Here is an 18,458-nt window from a genome sequence, read left to right as displayed (position 1 = left end):
TTAAGCACTGCACCACCAGGGCTCCTCAGTGGAGTATTACTCAGCCATAAAGGGAAATGAAGTCCTGATACCTCAGGCCATATGTGGAAGAACCTTGAAAACGTTATGCTGAGTGAAGTAAATGAGTTGCAAAAGGACAAATACTATATGATATCACTGATACGAACTTAGCGAATATATAGAAACCAAAGATTGTTAGTCGTTGGGGGTAAAGAGGGGGCTTTTGCTTAGGGGCATTGAGTTTATGTTAATGCTGGTGGAATAATTCTGAAAAGGATGGTGATAATGGTTGCACAACATGAACATAATACATGTCACTGAATTTACACGTAGCAATTGTTGGATCAGCGAATGTTTTGTTGTGCACATTTCCACCACGATAAAAGTTAAAATAGGGGAACCAGAGCTGTGGATTCTGTCATTGGTGGTGGGCTAATGTGGAAAAGGATAGTGGTGATGGCTGCATGACATGATGAACACAATCAATGTCACCGAATTGTACGTGTAAAACCTGTTCAGTTGGCAAGTATTTTGTTAGCTATATTTTCACACAATTAAAAAAAAAAACAAACCCACAAAGCTGTGGATTCTCCATAGGTGACCCTTGTTAATTTTCAATGTTAGAGACTTCTCTAAAGCCTTCTGTCTTCTCCTGATCGTATTAAGGGCCAAGATTTCTTTGCATGTCATGCCATCCCCGCTCAGCAGTTTTCCTACCTCTTCTAGGGTTACAGCTAGAGACACCAGGCACTCAGAGTCTAGCCTTCAGCTGACCTTCCTGTAACTGATTTCCCTCTGTGGACTAGAGGGAGCAAAGCTTCAGGTTAACGTCAAAAGGATTTTAACTCTGACTGCACTCAGAACCCTCCTATACTTGTGCATTGAGGAGGTAGGAAGCGTAGAGTATTAGGGTGTAAAAATGGCGGCATCCCCGTCTAACTTCACAAGAGGGAAGGAGAATTAAGATCAACAGTTCAAAGCTGATTCCTATGAGGCAGAGGTCAGACATACCTCCTTTCTCCAACCTTTTTGCCAATTGTAACACCAGCCATCTCTCCCACAGCACTCTTTACTTCTCTGCTGCGTTTAATAATTCATCGCAATGGCCACACAACTCACAGACCATACTCACAGTTAGAGCTTAGTAGGGAAGTAACGGGTTACAATTCAGGATCAGAAACGACTCAGGATATAGTTCTTTGAACAGGAAAGCTTCTCAGCCTTGCCCACATGCAGGCCTCTCCTTGGCCCTCAGCCCCTCAGGCCTTTTGGGCCAGCCCGGCCTCTGCCCTGCTCAAGTTAGTGTTAAAAATCTCTTTAACTCCACCTATAAGTGCCCAGAGGCAGTCCGCTCCACCAGGAAGCCTCTTGGCCAAAGGTGCTCAGCTGTCTTGTTTAGTGGGTAGGCACACCCATTGTAACTACCTTGTTCCATCTTGCACTTGTCTCCTTGTTCTGCTGCCGCTGTTTCTCTGCTGCCACTTCTCATTGTGTTATACCATATCGTGCTACATTTCTTTCTCTCTATCTCCTGGGTCCAGGAGATTCTCAGCAAAGGGACCCTGGGTCCAAAAGGAGTGCTCCACTTCCAGCTTGTCTTCTTGGTGGTAGTGAGGTTCCTCTGATATGGCTCGTTTTAAGCCTAGTAGCATGGCAAAACTGACCAATCCACTCATTAGGGTTCCATATACCTTATTTGCATGGTCGCACTCCCCCGAGGGTGCCATGCACCTAATTTGCATTATTAGCAAGCTATCCAATTCCTCTGGTGCACCACAAGCACCTTATTTTCATAGTCCCACCAGTTGTTTGGTGGGAGTTACAAGACCATGGTAAGAAAGGCCATATAAAAGTGATCCATAGTACTGCAGGCCATCCCCTGGCTTTTCTAAACACTGGCCCTTTCATACTTGAAGGATTAACTTTCCCCTCCTAATCACTTTACCAATCCGAAACAGTCATTAACAATTAGTCCTTCAGTAGGGCAAAGGAGTCCTCAGGGTGAGCTTACTCAGATACCAGCCATTCAGGTCTGCTGCAGTTATCCATCTGATCTGGTCAGGCTCTCCAAAAGTCATCTCAGCTTCACGCTTTCTGGTGTCTGATAAAATTTAAGAGAAGATTATTCCCTTGCTCTGAGCCTCACAAGGTATCAGCATAGCAAAACCTTTAAGGAACTTTAGGTTTGGCCACTATACTCTAGTCCAGCAGTGCCTGCCCCTTAATCCACTCTTTTACATTTACAGCTTCTACAATCACAATTAACCCTGCTAAAATCAACCTTCAAGCTGAGTCATATAATCCTAATCAGCACCTTCCCCCACGCTCTTCCCCAGACTCATCAGGAAAAGAGGAATCTATTCAGTGGGGCCCCCATGTGTCTGTCAGTTTGTCATACTGTGGGGGCTTGTGTGTTGCTGCGATGCTGGAAGCTATGCCACCAGGATTCAGATACCAGCAGGGTCACCCATGGCAGACAGGTTTCAGCTGAGCTTCCAGACTAAGACAGACTACGAAGAATGACCCGGTGGTCTACTTCTGAAAAGAATTAGTGAAAATCTTATGAATAGCAGTGGAACATTGTCTGATATAGTGCTGGAAGATGAGCCTCTCAGGTTGGAACGCACTCAGAAGATGACTGGGAAAGAGCTGCCTTCTCAAAGTAGAGTCGACCTTAATGATGTGAATGGAGCCAAGCTTTCAGGACCTTCATTTGCTGATGTGACACGACTCAAAATGAGAAGAAACAGCTGCAAACATCCATTAATAATCAGAACCTGGAATGTATGAAGTATGAATCTAGGAAAAGTGGAAATCATCAAAAAAGAAGGGGAATGCATAAAAACATTGGTATCCTAGGCATTCGTGAACTGAAATGAACTGGTATTGGTCATTTTGAATCAGATAATCATATGGTCTACTATGCCAGGAATGACAACTTGAAGAGGAATGGCATTGCATCCCCCCTCAAAAAGAACATTTCAAGATCTATCCTGAAGTACAGTGCTGTCATCGATAGAATAATATCCATACACCTACAAGAAGACCAGTTAATACAACCATTATTCAAATTTATGCATCAACCACTAAGGCCAAAGATGAAGAAATTGAAGATTTTTACCAATTTCTGCAGTCTAAAATTGATCAAACGTGCAATCAAAATGCACTGATAATTACTGGAGGTTGGAATGCGAAAGTTGGAAACGAAGAAGGATCAGTAGTTGGAAAATATGGCCTTAGTGACAAAAATGATGCTGCAGATCAAATGATAGAATTTAGCAAGACCAACGATTTCTTCATTGCAGATACCTTTTTTCATCAACATAAATGGTGATTATACATGTGGACCTCACCAGATGGAACACACAGGAATCAAGTCAACTACATCCATGGAAAGAAATGATGGAGAACCTCAACATCATCGGTCAGAACAAGGCCAGGGGCCAACTGTGGAGCAGACCATCAGTTGCTCACATGTAAGTTCAAGGTGAACCTAAAGAAAATTAGAACAAGTCCACGAGAGCCAAAGTACAACCTTGAGTATATCCTACCTGAATTTAGAGACCATCTCAAGAATAGATTTGACACATTGAGCACTAATGACCAAAGACCACATGAGTTGTGCAAGGACATCATACATGAAGAAAAACAAGAGGTCATTAAAAAGACAGGAAAGAAGGAAAAGACTAAAATGGATGTCAGAAGAGACTCTGAAACTAGCTCTTGAACATCGAGCAGCTAAAGCAAAAGAAACAAACGATGAAGTAAAAGAGCTGAATGGAAGATTTTAAAGGGCAGCTCAAGAAGACAAAGTATTATGATGACACGCACAAAGACCTGGAGATAGAAAGCCAAAAGGGAAGAAGGCGCTCAGCATTTCTTAAGCTGAAAGAACTGAAGTAAAAATTCAAGCCTTGAGTTGCAATAGTGAAGGATTCTACGGGGAAAATATTAAATGATGCAGGAAGCATCAAAAGAAGATGGGAGGAATACACAGAGTCATTACACCAAAGAGAATTGGTAGACGTTCAACCATTTCAAGAGGTAGCATATGATCAGGAACCAATGGTAGTGAAGGAAGAAGTCCAAGCTCCCCTGAAGGTATTGGTGAAAAACAAGGCTCCAGGAATTGACGAAATGTCCACTGAGATGTTTCAACAAACGGATGCAGCGCTGGAAGTGCTCACTTGTCTATGCCAAGAAACTTGGAAATCAGCTACTTGGCCAACTGACTGAAAGAGATCCATATTTATGCCTATTCCCAAGAAAGGTGACCCAGCTGAATGCGGAAAATATCAAACAATATCATTAATATCACATACAAGCAAAATTTTGCTGAAGATCATTCAAAAGTGGCTGCAGCAATATATTGACAGGGAACTGCCAGAAATTCAGGCTAGATTCAAAAGAGGATGTGACCAGGGATATCATTGCTGATGTCAGATGGATCCTGGCTGAAATCAGAGGATACCAGAAGGATGTTGACCTGTGTTTTATTGACTATGCAAAGGGATTCGACTGTGTGGATCATGACAAATTATGGATAACATCACAGAGAATGGGAATTCCAGAAAACTTAATTGTTCTCTTGAGAAACCTGTACATAGATCAAAAGGGAGTCATTCAAACAGAACAAGGGGATACTGTGTGGTTTAAAGTCAGGAAAGGTGTGTGTCAGGGTTGTATCCTTTCACCATATGTATTCAATATGTTTGCTGAGCAAATATTCCAAGAAGCTGGACTACATGAAGAAGAACAGGGCTTGAGGATTGGAGGAAGACTCATTAACAACCTGCATTATGCAGATGACACAACCTTGCTTGCCGAAAGTAAAGAGGACTTGAAGCACTTACTGATGAAGATCACAGATCACAGCCTTCAGTATGGACTACACCTCAACATAAAGAAAACAATTCCTCACAACTGGACCGATAAGCAACATCATGATAAGGGAAGAAAAGATTGGAGTTGTCAAGGGTTTCATTTTACTTGGATCCACAATCAACATCCATGGAAGCAGCAGTCAAGAAATCAAAAGATGCATTGCATTGGGCAAACCTGCTGCAAAAGACCTGTTTAAAGTGTTGAAAAGCAAAGATGTCACCTTGTAGACTTATGTGCGCTTGACCCAAGCCATGATATTTTCAATCGCGTCGTATGCATGTAAAAGCTGGACAATGAATAAGGAAGACCGAAGAACTGACGCCTTCCAATTGTGGTGTTGGCGAAGAATACTGAATGTACCTATGGACTGCCAAAAGAACAAACAAATCTGTCTTGGAAGAAGTACAACCAGAGTGCTCCTTAGAAGCAAGGATGGCGAGACTATGTCTTACACGCTTTGGACATGTTGTTAGGAGGAACCAGTCCCTGGAGAAGGACATCATGCTTGGTGAAGCACAGTGTCGTCGAAAAAGAGGAAGACCTTCAATGAGATGGATTGACACAGTTGCTGCAACAATGGGCCCAAGCATCACAAAGATTGTGAGGATGGTGCAGGACTGGGCAGTGTTTCGTTCTAGTATGCATAGTGTCGCTGTGAGTTGGAACCAACTTGACAGCACCTGACAACAACAACAACAATCTTCACAAATGCATATTGCCAGGCTTTTCTTCATGGAGTTGCTGGGTGGGTTTGAACAGCCAAACTGTAGGTTGGTAGCTGAATGCAAACCATTTATGCCACCCAGGGACCTTTAAGTAGCTTAAACAAAAACCAAATCAAACCTGTTCCTTTTGAGTCGATTCCAACTCATAGCAACGCTATGTTGTTGTTGTTAGGTGCCGTTGAGTCAGTTCCGACTGACAGCGACCCTCTGTGCCACAGAACCAAACACTGTCCAGCCCTCCACCAACCCCACAATCTTTGTTATGCTTGAGCTCATTGTTTCAGCCACTGTGTCAATCCATCTCATTGAAGGTCTTCCTCTTTTCCGTCCACCCTGTGCTTTACCAAGCTGCAACCCTACAGGACAGAGTAGAACTGCCCTATATGTTTTCCAGGGAGCGCTGGTGGATTCCAACTGTGACCTTTTGGTTAGCAGCCAATTTCTTACTTAGCTTAAAACTATAATTCCGGAATTAGTTTTCTTTTGCTACTGTAACAAATTATTCACAAAAGTGGTGGTGTGAAAGAATGCAAAATTAAGATTTTACAGCTCTGGAGACCATAAAAAACCAGCCTCATCATGTTAAAATCAAGGTGCTTGCAGGCCTGCGTTCCCTTTGGAGGCTCTAGGGCAGAATCTATTTCTTTGCCTTTTCTGGTCTCTGCAAGCATTCACTCTGTTCTGTAGCGTCGCTGTGAGTCACAATCGACGCCGCGGCAATGGCTTCAATGGGTATAAAAAATAAACTTTTGCCTAGGAGACTCTTGCACGACGGTCTGTGTTCTATTTTAACTGTTTCTCCCCTCTCCCACCTTTCACAATACTCCTTTCGAATAAAGTCTCTCCTTTCTAAATCCGGATTTTTATTTGAGACGGGGCTTCAAACATCACATTTCGCATTTGTACTAACAGTTTCCAAGGAAACGAGACCTCCAGTCCTTCCCAGCCAGGGTCTGATATTTAGCCCTTTCACAGAGCCGGGCTTTGCTTTGCGCCTGTAAAACAGCCGCTGTATTTGGCCACCCTCCCTCCTCCAAGCCCCGGAACAACCGTCTCTGCTTAACCACTGCGCCACCAGGGTACAAGCAGGAAGCGGCAGATGGGATGAGGTGGACACTAAAGTAAGTCAGGGGACAGGTGCTGCAGGGAACTCAGAGTCCCAGGGTGCCCAGGGAAATAGGATCAGAAAGGAGCTGGCAGAGCAGGGATCCCAGCCAATTCTTCGGACTCCAAAGCCTGTGCTCTAACCGCCCCGCGGCCGCTCCAAATGCTCTCCCGGGAGAGGGACGCGGTCACAGGCCGCACCAAGTCGGCGGCGGTAAAAACTAGGCTGGGAGTCTGACGCCACAACTCGGGAGAAAGTGACACCATACGGGGATCGAAATCACGTGATGTGCGTGGGCCAATCCCAAGAATTAAAAAAAAAAGGAGGGGGCGGGCTTATGCAAAATTCGCCCTGAAACATACTGACCAAAAACTACATGAGCACAAAAGCAAAGCAGTAAATAGCCCGATTTAAGGTCAGTTTCCAAAAGCCTAGCAACTGTTGCAAAGTAGCAATAATGAGGAATCTATATTAAGGATGGCACATTATTAAAAAATAAGCTAATCGGTGTGGAAGAAAGTCACCATAACTGTAAAAGAGATCGTGAGGGTAAGGCCAGCTGGGTGTGGGCGTTCTCGTTATCGCTTCTCGGCCTTTTGGCTAAGATCAAGTGTAGTATCTGTTCTTATCAGTTTAATATCTGATACGTCCTCTATCCGAGGACAATATATTAAATGGATTTTTGGAGCTGGGAGATGGAATAGGAGCTTGCTCCGTCCACTCCACGCATCGACCTGGTATTGCAGTATTTCCAGGAACGGTGCACCCCCCCCCTTTGGGGGGAATTAATTTGTGTTTCAAAGATAAGAATTAAGGTTCGTGTGGGTTGTTGTTTGTTTACGCGCTTGTTTTAACGCGGCTTAAAAAATTTTTGTTTGAGATGTAACAATACTACTTGTATTCGTTACTGTCTGACTTTCTATAAGGGACCTTTTGAAAGAGTTGCGGTTTATTTAACTTCAAAAGAAGGCAGTTGTTTGTGGGGATGTGATGTGTTCTCTCTAGATTGCTTTTTGTTGTTGCTTGGTTTGAATGTCCGGATTTTTAGGTGGTAGTACTGCATTGTGTTTTGTGTGGCTGGAGTTGTAGGAGGGTGACTGGGAAGGCCGGGGTTGGTGTTCCATGGGGCCTTGCTGATGTTTTTGTTCTCAATTTGGTTCTGACTCATAGCCACCCTGTGTACAACACAAGGAAACACTGCTAGTCCTGCCATCCTCACCGTTCAGTTGGAGCCCATTGTTGCAGCCACTATATCAGTCCTTGAGGGACTTCCTCTTTCGTTGACTCTCTACTTCACCAAGCGTCCTTCTCTAGGGTCTGGGCCCTGCTGATAACATGTCCAGAGTACTTGAGACAAAGTCTTGCCATCCTCGCATCTATGGAGCGTTCTGGCTGGGCTGTACTTCTTCCAAGATATTTATTTGTTCCGCTCCACGACAGGAGCTAAAGATATAGCAGTGAATTTCAGGGATTAAGAAAGGGCAGAGGTGATAAATTCAATTCGGAACCTATTAAGTCGCTCCATAGGATTTTCAATGGCTGATTTTTCAAAATTAGATTGCCAAGGCTTTCTTTCAAGCCCTGTCTGGGTGAACTTGAGTGTCCAGTCTTTAAGTTAGCAGCCAAGATGACTTTCTGCCTTGGTTTCTCGTCAACTTCATTTGCCTTCTTTTCAAAGTGACAGTTCAGAAAACCAGGATTATAAAGTCAAGGTTTCACACCAAGGAAGCCATTGTAGTTCTAGAGGATTATACCCCCAAAAGACCCTAGAGCTAACTTTTAGATTTGTTGCAATAATTTTTAAGACATGGAAAAATTTTAGGTAAGAATACAAGTCACTTGTGTATTTATGACTCAGATGAACCCTTAAATTATTACCAATTAATTTGAAGCCCTGATCCTATTTCTCTTTCTCCTTGGAGGTAAAAATCAAATTCAGGAGAGTATTTTTCAGACTCATGTATGTATTTATACTTGTATGACCTATGTATGTATCTGTAAACATATGGTATTGATTCGTGTTTCAAATTTTTCATGTAAATGACATCATACTGTATCATTCTGAAGTCTTTTATCAGTCAACACGTTTAAGAGTTGCTCATGTGTCTCAGTTATCTAGTGCTGCTATAACAGAAATACCACAAGTGGATGGTTTTAACAAAGAGAAATTTATTTTGTCACAGTTTTTTTAGTAGGCTAGAAGTCCCAAGTCAGGGCGTCAGCTCCAGAGGAAGGCTTTCTCTGTCAGCTCTGGAGGAAGGTCCTTGTCATCAATCTTTCCCTGGACTAGGAGCTTCTCCGAGCAGGAACCCCAAGTCCAAAGGGTGCACTCTGCTTCCAGTGCTGCTTTCTTGGTGGCATGAAGCCCCCAACTCTCTGCTCCCTTCCCTTTCCTTTGATCTCTTGTAAGATAAAAGGTGGTTCAGACCACGCCCCAGGGAAACTCTTTACATTGGATCAGGGATGTGACCATAGTAAGGGTGTTACAATCCCACCCTAATCCCCTTTAACATAACCTAATCTTGCCTCATTAACCACAGGCAGAGAGATTAGGATTTACAACACATAGGAAAATTACAGTCACAAAATGGCGGACAATCACAACCATGGGAATCATGGCCTAACCAAACTGATACACATATTTTTGGAGGACACAATTCAGTCCATGACATCACGTTAATACATACAACTCTTGTTGACTCATTTTCTACTGCTGAAAACATTCATTGTATAACTATGCCTATTTTTTTATATATCTAATAATATCTACTCTGTCCTATAGGGTCGCTATGAGTCGGAATCGACTCGATGGCATTGGGTGGGTTTATACCTATGTCCTGGAAACCCTAGTGGCATAGTGGTTAAGTGCTACAGCTGCTAACCAAGAGGTTGCCCGTTCGAATCTGCCAGGCACTCTTTGGAAACTCTATCGTGCAGTTCCACTCTGTCTTATAGGGTCACTATGAGTCGGAATCGACTCGATGGCGGTGGGTGGGTATTATCCTTAATAATAAAATAATAGTAACTAGTTTGTCTTTTACCTATTAACATGTTTGAATTTATATTTTGAACACTAATCCTTTGGTTATAGGATGCACAAACCCCTTCTCTAGGTCTGTGGCTTATTTTTTTTCTTTGTTTATGGTGCCTTTTGAAATACAGAATTTTAAAATTTCAAAGCCAAACGCATCAATGTTTTCTTTCATGGTTTATGCTTTTTGAATCTTATGAAAGCCTTGTTATCCTGCACTCACAAGGTAGTCTTCTAGATTAAAAAAAAAAAAGACTTTTGAAGTTTTGCTCTTTACATTCAGATGTTTAATCCCTTCCCTCCCCACCCCCGGCCCCTGAAGTTATTCATATACGTGGTGCAGGACCAATGTCTCTTTGTGTGGATACATGAGTTTCTCTAAGGCGGAGTGCACATTAGAATAGCCAAAGGAGCTTTGAAAAATACTGATTTCTGGACCTCATCCCAGAACCAATTACATCTAATTACAGCCTCTGTGGGTAGAATTTTACGCCCCTAGGTGGTTTTAGGAATCTTGGTGGCATTGTGGTTAAGTGCCTGGCTGCCAACTGAAAGATCAGTGGTTGGAACCCACCAGCCGCTCTGGGCTAGAAAGACGTGGCAGTCTGCTTCTGTAGAGATTACAGCCTTGGAAACCCTATGGGGCAGTTCCACTCTGTCCTATAGGGTCACTATGAGTCAGAATCCAGTTGACAGCAACGCGTTGGTAAGGTATCATCCTGTGGATCCAAAGACAGGCAGTTCTTGCCTCCTAGTGGACACGCAGCACAGGGCGTATCTCTAAATTCAGAGATTAAAACTCAATTCCAGGTGAACTGAAGGAATCTTAAAAAGCCATCTGTTTCAACCGCTTCTCTTTGCAGTTGGAGAAGCTGACGCTCAAAGTCACACAGCTGAACTCAAACTCTACTCTTTTTGTTCCAAGTCCAGGGCCCCTACCATTACATCATCCTGTCACTTTTTTAGGGTACACATACTCCAACTTTGTCACCCGCCAGTCTGTTGTACTGCATTGGTTTGCATGTTGCTATGATGCTGGCAGTTATGCTAGTATTTCAAATACCTGCAGAGTCACCCATGGTGGACAGGCTTCAGCAGTTTCCAGACTAACACAGACCAGGAAGAAAGGCCTGGCGATTTACTTCCAATAAAAACAATATGGATTGCAACAGAATATTGGAAGATGAGCCCCTGTCATGGATTGAATTATGTCATCCCAAGAATGTATGTATCAACTTGGTTAGGGCATGATTCCCAGTATTGTGTGGTTGTCCTTCATTTTGTGGTTGTAATTTTATGTTGAGAGGATTAGGGTGGGATTGTAACACCATCCTTACTCAAGTTACCTCCCCGACCCAAGGTAGAGGGAGTTTCCCTGGGATGTGGCCTGCACCACCTCTTATTTCTCAAGAGGTAAGAGGAAAGGGAAGCAAGCAGAGTTGGGGACCTCATACCACCAAGAAAGCAGCACCTGGAGCAGAGCGCATCCTTTGGACCTGGGGTCCCTGTGCCTGAAAAGCTCCTCGACCAGGGGAATATTGATGAGAAGGCCGACAGAGAGAGGAAGCCTTCCCCTGGAGCTGACAATCTGAATTTGGACTTTTAGCCTACCTTACTGTGAGAAAATAAACTTGTCTTTGTTAAAGCCATCCACTTGTGGTATTTCTGTTATAGCAACACTATGACTAAGACAGCCCCTTAGGTCGGAAGGCACTCAAAATACACAGAGGCTGCAACAATGGACTTTAGCATACCATCCTGAAGGTGGTGCAGGACCCTGCAACGTTTTGTTCTGTTGTACGTGGGGTCACCATGAGTTGGTGCCAACTCGATGGCATGTAACAACAGCAACCTACTCCATCTGTTTCTATAGACTTCCTCACCTTCTAGGGAACTACCACATTTTACACAAATAAGGAGAGCCTTCTGTGTTTGGTTATCGGCTTCGCCCCCCCCCCCCGCCACTGCGCCACCCCCGTCACTTTCTTAATGGTGCTCTGCTATTTTTATTTTATAGCAACCTGTGGAAGAATATTGGCATGGTAGCACTTGAGAGGGTGCCTCATGGGCATGAGGGGAGGGGAGGGAGAGCGTGGCCAGCAATCAAATGCAGAAGGTGCGCGTTATTTGCATAAAATATCTGAGTTGCGCCCCTCCTCCAATTTGAAGAGGAATACATGTTGATAACGGCTACGCCTTTCTCCCTTCTTGTCTGGCTGACTCAGTCAGGTGCCTTTCATATTTGTGGTGCCTCAGAAGATCACTCCATGCTTTGCCTCCCGTCCGATTGGATTTGCATCCCGGGGGCAAGTGTTCCCCTCTATCCTCCTCTCGTTATGCGTCTGATGTAATTATACCTCAATAAAGTTTATTAAATAGGAGCCCTGGTGGTGAAATGGTTAAGCGTGTATCTACTATCTTAGTTTCGTCATGCTGCCATGACAGAAATACAAGTTGGTGGCTTTAACAAACAGAAATGTATTTTCTCATGGTTTAGGAGGCCAAAAGTCCAAATTCAGGGTGTTGGTTCTAGGAGAAGGCTCTCTGCCTCTCTGTCGTCTCTGGAGGAAAGTCTTTGTCACTTCTGAGCTTCTGTTTCTGGGCAGTCTTCATGTGGCTTGGCATCTCTCTTCCCCCCATCTCTGCTTCCTCCTTGCAGGTTTAATCTCTTTTATATCTCAGAAGAGATTGACTCAAGATATACCCTACAGGGATACTGTGTCATTAACATAACAAAGAAAACCCAGTTCCCAAAGGGGATTATAACCACAGGTACAGAGGTTAGGATTTACAATGCATAGTTTGGGGGACACAATTCCATCCATAAAATCTGTTAACTGAAGAACTACATCCCCCATTAAGAAATAAAGCATTGCCCGTCTTGCTCTCCAGCTGCTAAACGAAAGGTTGGCATTTGAACCCACCTGGAGGCTGTAGGAGAAGACCTGTCCATTTGCTCCCACAAAGATTATAGCCAAGAAAACCCTATGGGGCAGTTCAACTCTGTCACATGGGGTCGCTATGAGTTGAAATCAATTCAAGGGCAAGCAACCACCAAAGTTGATTAAGCACACACACACAAAGAGGGCCAGATCCTGGCATGTGGTGGCTTCTCGGAGGTTCTCTGTGGAAGTAATGCTAGCTCAGCACTGCCTACTGTATTGATTTCTACACAGAAAGATGTGGCAACCTTCTTAGGAGGCAGGACATGGGCTCAGGAGTCAGCGTGTACAGTTGGAATCTAGCTCTCCCACTTACTGGCTTCACAATCTTGAGAAAATTACTTAACTTTTCTGAGTTGGTTTCCTCATCCATGAAAAAAGGATAATACTTTCTTTCAAGAGCTATTGAAGAGGTGAAAATGTTTCTAGCAGCATTCTTCATAATGGCACAGATTTGGAAACAACCCAAATCTCAAATGTCCATCAACAGTAGGAAGAATAAATTGCAAATTTTCACACAATGGACTATTACATAGTAGCAATAAGAATGAAGGAACAACAACAGAGAGTCCAGCCAAAGATGCCAGACAGGAGCAGACAGGAGGATACATTTTTATTAAAAAAAAAAAAAAGGCAAACTAAACAGTAATGTTTAGGGACTCATTCTTGGGCGGTAAAACTATCAAAGCAATAAAATCTTTATCATAAAATGTTATTTGTTTTTTTAAGGTGGTTTCTATGGAGGAGGCAATGATTGGGAGAGGCTTCTGGGAGACTGTTATTCTGACTCAGAGTGACCCCAAGTGACAGAATAGAATTGCCCCATAGAGTTTTCTAGGCTGGGCCCTGGTGGCCCAGCGGTTAGACGTTTCCTGCTAACCAAAAGGTCGGCAGTTCAAATCCACCAGCTGGTCCTTTGAAACCCTATAAGGAAGTTCTACTCTTTGTAGGGTCGCTATCGGCAATGAGCTTTTTAATCTTTATGGGTGCAGACAGCTAGGTCTTTCTCCCGCGGAGCTGCTGGGCGGGTTCAAAGTTTTCTGTCAGCAGCTCAGCGCAAGACTGGCAATGCTTTACTTCTTCACGGGGGCGGTGTCTTTGATAAACCAATAAGCTGTGTTATCTGTTTTGTGCATTCTTCTATGTGCGTGTTTTATTTCACAATAAAAAACATTTTTAAAGAGAAAACTTCATTCAGGATCGGCTGGAGGAATCTTAGGGAAGCCAGCACCGGCAGCACGCACCCCAAGCCCAGGTAGCCTGGCTACACACTACCAAAACTCGCACCGCAGCTCCCTAACGTCCAGGCGGAGAGGGCACAATCCCCGCTGGCACAAAGGACCTAGGTCGCGTCTCCGCCGCTCCGCGCTCACTCGGCCTACATCCACTGCAAACCCCATCAACGTCCTGGCCTCGGAGCGCCTGCGCCGCCGCGGACATGCCCGCGGGGCTCGACTGCGCGCGCGCCCCCTGCCGGAGATTCAACGCCATCGGCGCGCAGCGGGTGCTTCCGGTCGCGGCCCTATGGGAACCCGGGAGCCGACCAGGGGCTGCAGGCACGTATCCCTTTGCACCGAGTTACGTGTTCACTTTTAGAAATGTTCTAGTGCAAGGGTCAACAAACGTTTTCTGTAAATGGCCAAATAGTAAATATTTTAGACTTTGTGAACCGAGAGGCAAAATCTAGGATATTACGTAGGCACTTAGGTTGTTGCTGGCTGCCTTGGAGTTGGCCCTGACTCATGGAGACTCCATTGCATAATGGAAAGAAACGCTGCCCGGAAGCGCTGTCCTGTACTGCACCTTCCCCCGCGATCAGTTGTGGATACAAAAAAACCAGACCTGTTGCCATGGAGTCGATTCCAACTCCTAGTGACCCTATAGGACAGAGTAGAACTGCCTCATAGAATTTTTAAGGAGCGCCTGGTGGATTTGAACTGCCAACATTTTGGTTACCAGCCATAGCTCTTAACCACTACACCACCAGGGTTTCCAGCTGTGGGTAGGACGTTGTAATCCTTAGGGTTTTCATTGGCTGAGTTCTGGAAGGAGGATCACCAGGCCTTTCTTCCTAGTCTGTCTTAGTCTGGAAACTCCACTGAAACCTGTTCGACATCATAGCAACACCCAATCCTCCGCTGACATGAAGTATATGAGGTGTGTTGTCTGGGAATCAAACCCAGGTGTCCTGCATGGAAGGGGAGAATTCTATCACGAACTTCTGATGCCCCTGAACCACCAATCCCCCTTACTTACCGAGAGAGAAGACAAATTTCTGTAAGTTTTTTTATTGATGAAATTCAGAATATAACAATAATTGTGTACATATATTTTTAGTACAGGTCTGTCAAAAAACAAAACAAAAGAAAACTTTTTCGGGAGCAGAGATGAAGAGGATAACATTTCTCTGAATTGTGGTTCAAAGTTCGTGTTTCCTCTCATCAAAACTGCTGTAAATGTTCATCTGTTAATACTGATCTGCAATGAGAGTTTTACCTACTTCATCTTTGAAATGTCTTTTCACACAAATACTGACAAATACAGATAGCAGTACCCGAACATGTGATTTTAATTGACCATATTCATCGCTTGAAAGGTACTTATAGAATTCTATTAGATTCTTCTCTTGATATTTGCCTTTTAATGGGTCATTACATTGCTGATTAATCACTTCCAGTGGAAGGGAAGGTGGAAGCTCCTCAACCACACAGTTAAACAGATTTTGAAATATGGAAATTTGCTTTGCACTCGCATCAAGATCTGATAAATGCTGCTGAACTGTGATGTGAGCTGGGACAATATATCTGCTGCAAATTTGTATAGGAATGGAGATATCGTTTCTTGTTTTAATTTTTATTTATTTAAATAGGCTTTTGTACAAATGGCATGACAGGGGCATTGTCTGACCTCCCGTAACTTCACAAGGGGGAAGGAGAATCAAGGTCAACAGCCCAAGGCTGATTCCTATGAGGCGGAGGTCAGACATGCCTCCTCTCTCTGCATCTTTACCAACTCTGACACCAGCCATCCCTCCCACGGCACTCTGCTTCTCTGCCGAGTTTGATAATTCATTGCAGTGGCCACACAGAATTGACAGACAATACTCAGCTTATGGGGTGTATTAGGGAAGTAACAAGTTACAACTCAGGTTTAGGAATGCTCAGGACAGCCTCTTCTCCGCTGTGCCCACAGGCACGCCTCTCTCTCTGGCTCCTCGGCCTCTATCCTGCTTGGGCAACTGTTATAAAGCTCTTTTAGCTCTGCTGATAACTGCCCAGAGTCACCCCACTCCACCAGTAAGCCTTGGCCAGAAGGTGCTCAGCTCTAGCTCCCGCAGTTGGCAAACCTAGCTCCACCAAGTGCCCAGAGGCACTCTACTGCTCCAGTAAAGCTCTTGCCCAAAGGTGTTCAGCTTTCTGCTCTGTGGGCCAGGAAGGCCGTTGTGCTGTTTCCGGCTGGTCTCTCCTGCCGCTGTTTCTCTGCCATGCTTCTCACAGTCTACAATGTTACAGCTCTCTCTCTCACTCTCCTGGTTCCAGGAGCTTCTCAGCACAGGGATCTCGGGCTCCATTCCTGGCTCTTCTTTCTTGGTGATGGTGAGATCCTATCCTTTCGCCTCTGGGATGGCTCATTTTTTTTTTTTTTTAAATTAACTTTCATTGAGCTTCAAGTGAACGTTTACAAATCAGGTCAAACTATCACATATAAGTTTATATACACCTTACTCCATACTCCCACTTGCTCTCCCCCTAATGAGTCAGCCCTTTCAGTCTCTCGTGACAATTTTGCCAGCTTCCAACTCTGTCTATCCTCCCATCCCCCCTCCAGACAGGAGATGCCAACACAGTCTCAAGTGTTCACCTGATACAAATAGCTCACTCTTCATCAGCATCTCTCTCCTACCCACTGTCCAGTCCCTTTCATGTCTGATGAGTTGTCTTCAGGAATGATTCCTGTCCTGGGCCAACAGAAGGTTTGGGGACCATGACCACCGGGATTCCTCTAGTCTCAGTCAGACCATTAAGTATGGTCTTTTTGTGAGAATTTGGGGTCTGCATCCCACTGATCTCCTGCTCACTCAGGGGTTCTCTGTTGTGCTCCCTGTCAGGGCGGTCATCAGTTGTAGCCGGGCACCAACTAGTTCTTCTGGTCTCAGGATGATGTAAGTCTCTGGTTCATGTGGCCCTTTCTGTCTCTTGGGCTCTTAGTTATGGTGTGACCTTGGTGTTCTTCATTCTCCTTTGCTCCAGGTGGGTTGAGACCAATTAATGCATCTTAGATGGCCGCTTGTTAGCATTTAAGACCCCAGATGCCACACTTCAAAGTGGGATGCAGAATGTTTTCATAATAGAATTATTTTGCCAATTGACTTAGAAGTCCCCTTAAACCATGGTCCCCAAACCCCCGCCCTTGCTCCGCTGACCTTTGAAGCATTCATTTTATCCCGGAAACTTCTTTGCTTTTGGTCCAGTCCAATTGAGCTGACCTTCCATGTATTGAGTGTTGTCCTTCCCTTCACCTAAAGCAGTTCTTATCTACTAACTAATCAGTAAAAAACCCTCTCCCACCCTCCCTCCCTCCCCCCCTCGTAACCACAAAAGTATGTGTTCTTCTCAGTTTATACTATTTCTCAAGATCTTATAATAGTGGTCTTATACAATATTTGTCCTTTTGCCTCTGACTAATTTCGCTCAGCATAATGCCTTCCAGGTTCCTCCATGTTATGAAATGTTTCACAGATTCGTCACTGTTCTTTATCGATGCGTAGTATTCCATTGTGTGAATATACCACAATTTATTTACCCATTCATCCGTTGATGGACACCTTGGTTGCTTCCAGCTTTTTGCTATTGTAAACAGAGCTGCAATAAACATGGGTGTGCATATATCTGTTTGTGTGAAGGCTCTTGTATCTCTAGGGTATATTCCGAGGAGTGGGATTTCTGGGTTGTATGGTAGTTCTATTTCTAACTATTTAAGATAACGCCAGATAGATTTCCAAAGTGGTTGTACCATTTGACATTCCCACCAGAAGTGTATAAGAGTTCCAATCTCTCCGCAGCCTCTCCAACATTTATTATTTTGTGTTTTTTGGATTAATGCCAGCCTTGTTGGAGTGAGATGGAATCTCATCATGGTTTTAATTTGCATTTCTCTAATGGCTAACGATCGAGAGCATTTTCTCATGTATCTGTTAGCTGCCTGAATATCTTCTTTAGTGAAGTGCGTGTTCATATCCTTTGCCCACTTCTTGATTGGGTTGTTTGTCTTTTTGTGGTTGAGTTTTGACAGAATCATATAGATTTTAGAGATCAGGCGCTGGTTGAGATGTCATAGCTGAAAATTCTTTCCCAGTCTGTAGGTGGTCTTTTTACTCTTTTGGTGAAGTCTTTAGATGAGCATAGGGGTTTGATTTTTAGGAGCTGGGATGGCTCATTTTAAGCCTAGTGGAATGGCAAAACTAATTCCTTTGTTAGCGTTCCATATAGTTTATTTGCATAGTCCAACTCAATCATTGTGTGTGAGTCACAAAGACTGTGGCTAGAAGAGCCATATTAAGTAATTCAATGCACCACAGCTTTATAGAGCAGTTTTAGGTTTACAGAAAAGCTGTGTAGAAAGTACAGAGAGTTTCCATATACTCTCTGCCCCCTATACAGTTTCTTGTTTTAACTTTTGACAGCAAGGAAAGTGTATAAGGCATGACTTGACTTGTCATTCAAATGTCATCAAAATGACTTTATGGCAGTATGTGTTTTGCATATAAGTGC

The 18,458-nt window shown here is 44.0% G+C and overlaps 1 protein-coding gene and 1 non-coding gene across 3 annotated transcripts in view; both read left to right on the top strand.

The window, feature by feature from the left end:
* INCENP (inner centromere protein) overlaps positions 1–18,458 on the top strand; it is a 134,209-nt gene that overhangs the window by 72,181 nt on the left and 43,570 nt on the right. The window contains exon 1 of one of the 2 annotated variants that reach the window (XM_064287931.1): positions 1,993–7,263. The exons of the other annotated variant lie outside the window; for it this stretch is intronic. The gene's annotated coding sequence lies outside the window, so the exon portion shown is untranslated. Of the gene's footprint in view, positions 1–1,992; positions 7,264–18,458 lie in introns of those variants that run through there. 2 annotated transcript variants of the gene reach the window in all.
* Positions 7,295–7,485, top strand: LOC111753209 (U2 spliceosomal RNA). The gene has a single exon (XR_002788096.2). It is a non-coding gene; the product is annotated as a U2 spliceosomal RNA (small nuclear RNA).

Source organism: Loxodonta africana, chromosome 7 (genome assembly GCF_030014295.1).
Source record: "Loxodonta africana isolate mLoxAfr1 chromosome 7, mLoxAfr1.hap2, whole genome shotgun sequence".
Taxonomy (NCBI): Eukaryota; Metazoa; Chordata; class Mammalia; order Proboscidea; family Elephantidae; genus Loxodonta; species Loxodonta africana.
Note: the sequence above shows the minus strand (reverse complement) of the source record. Positions and strands in the feature narration are given on the sequence as shown.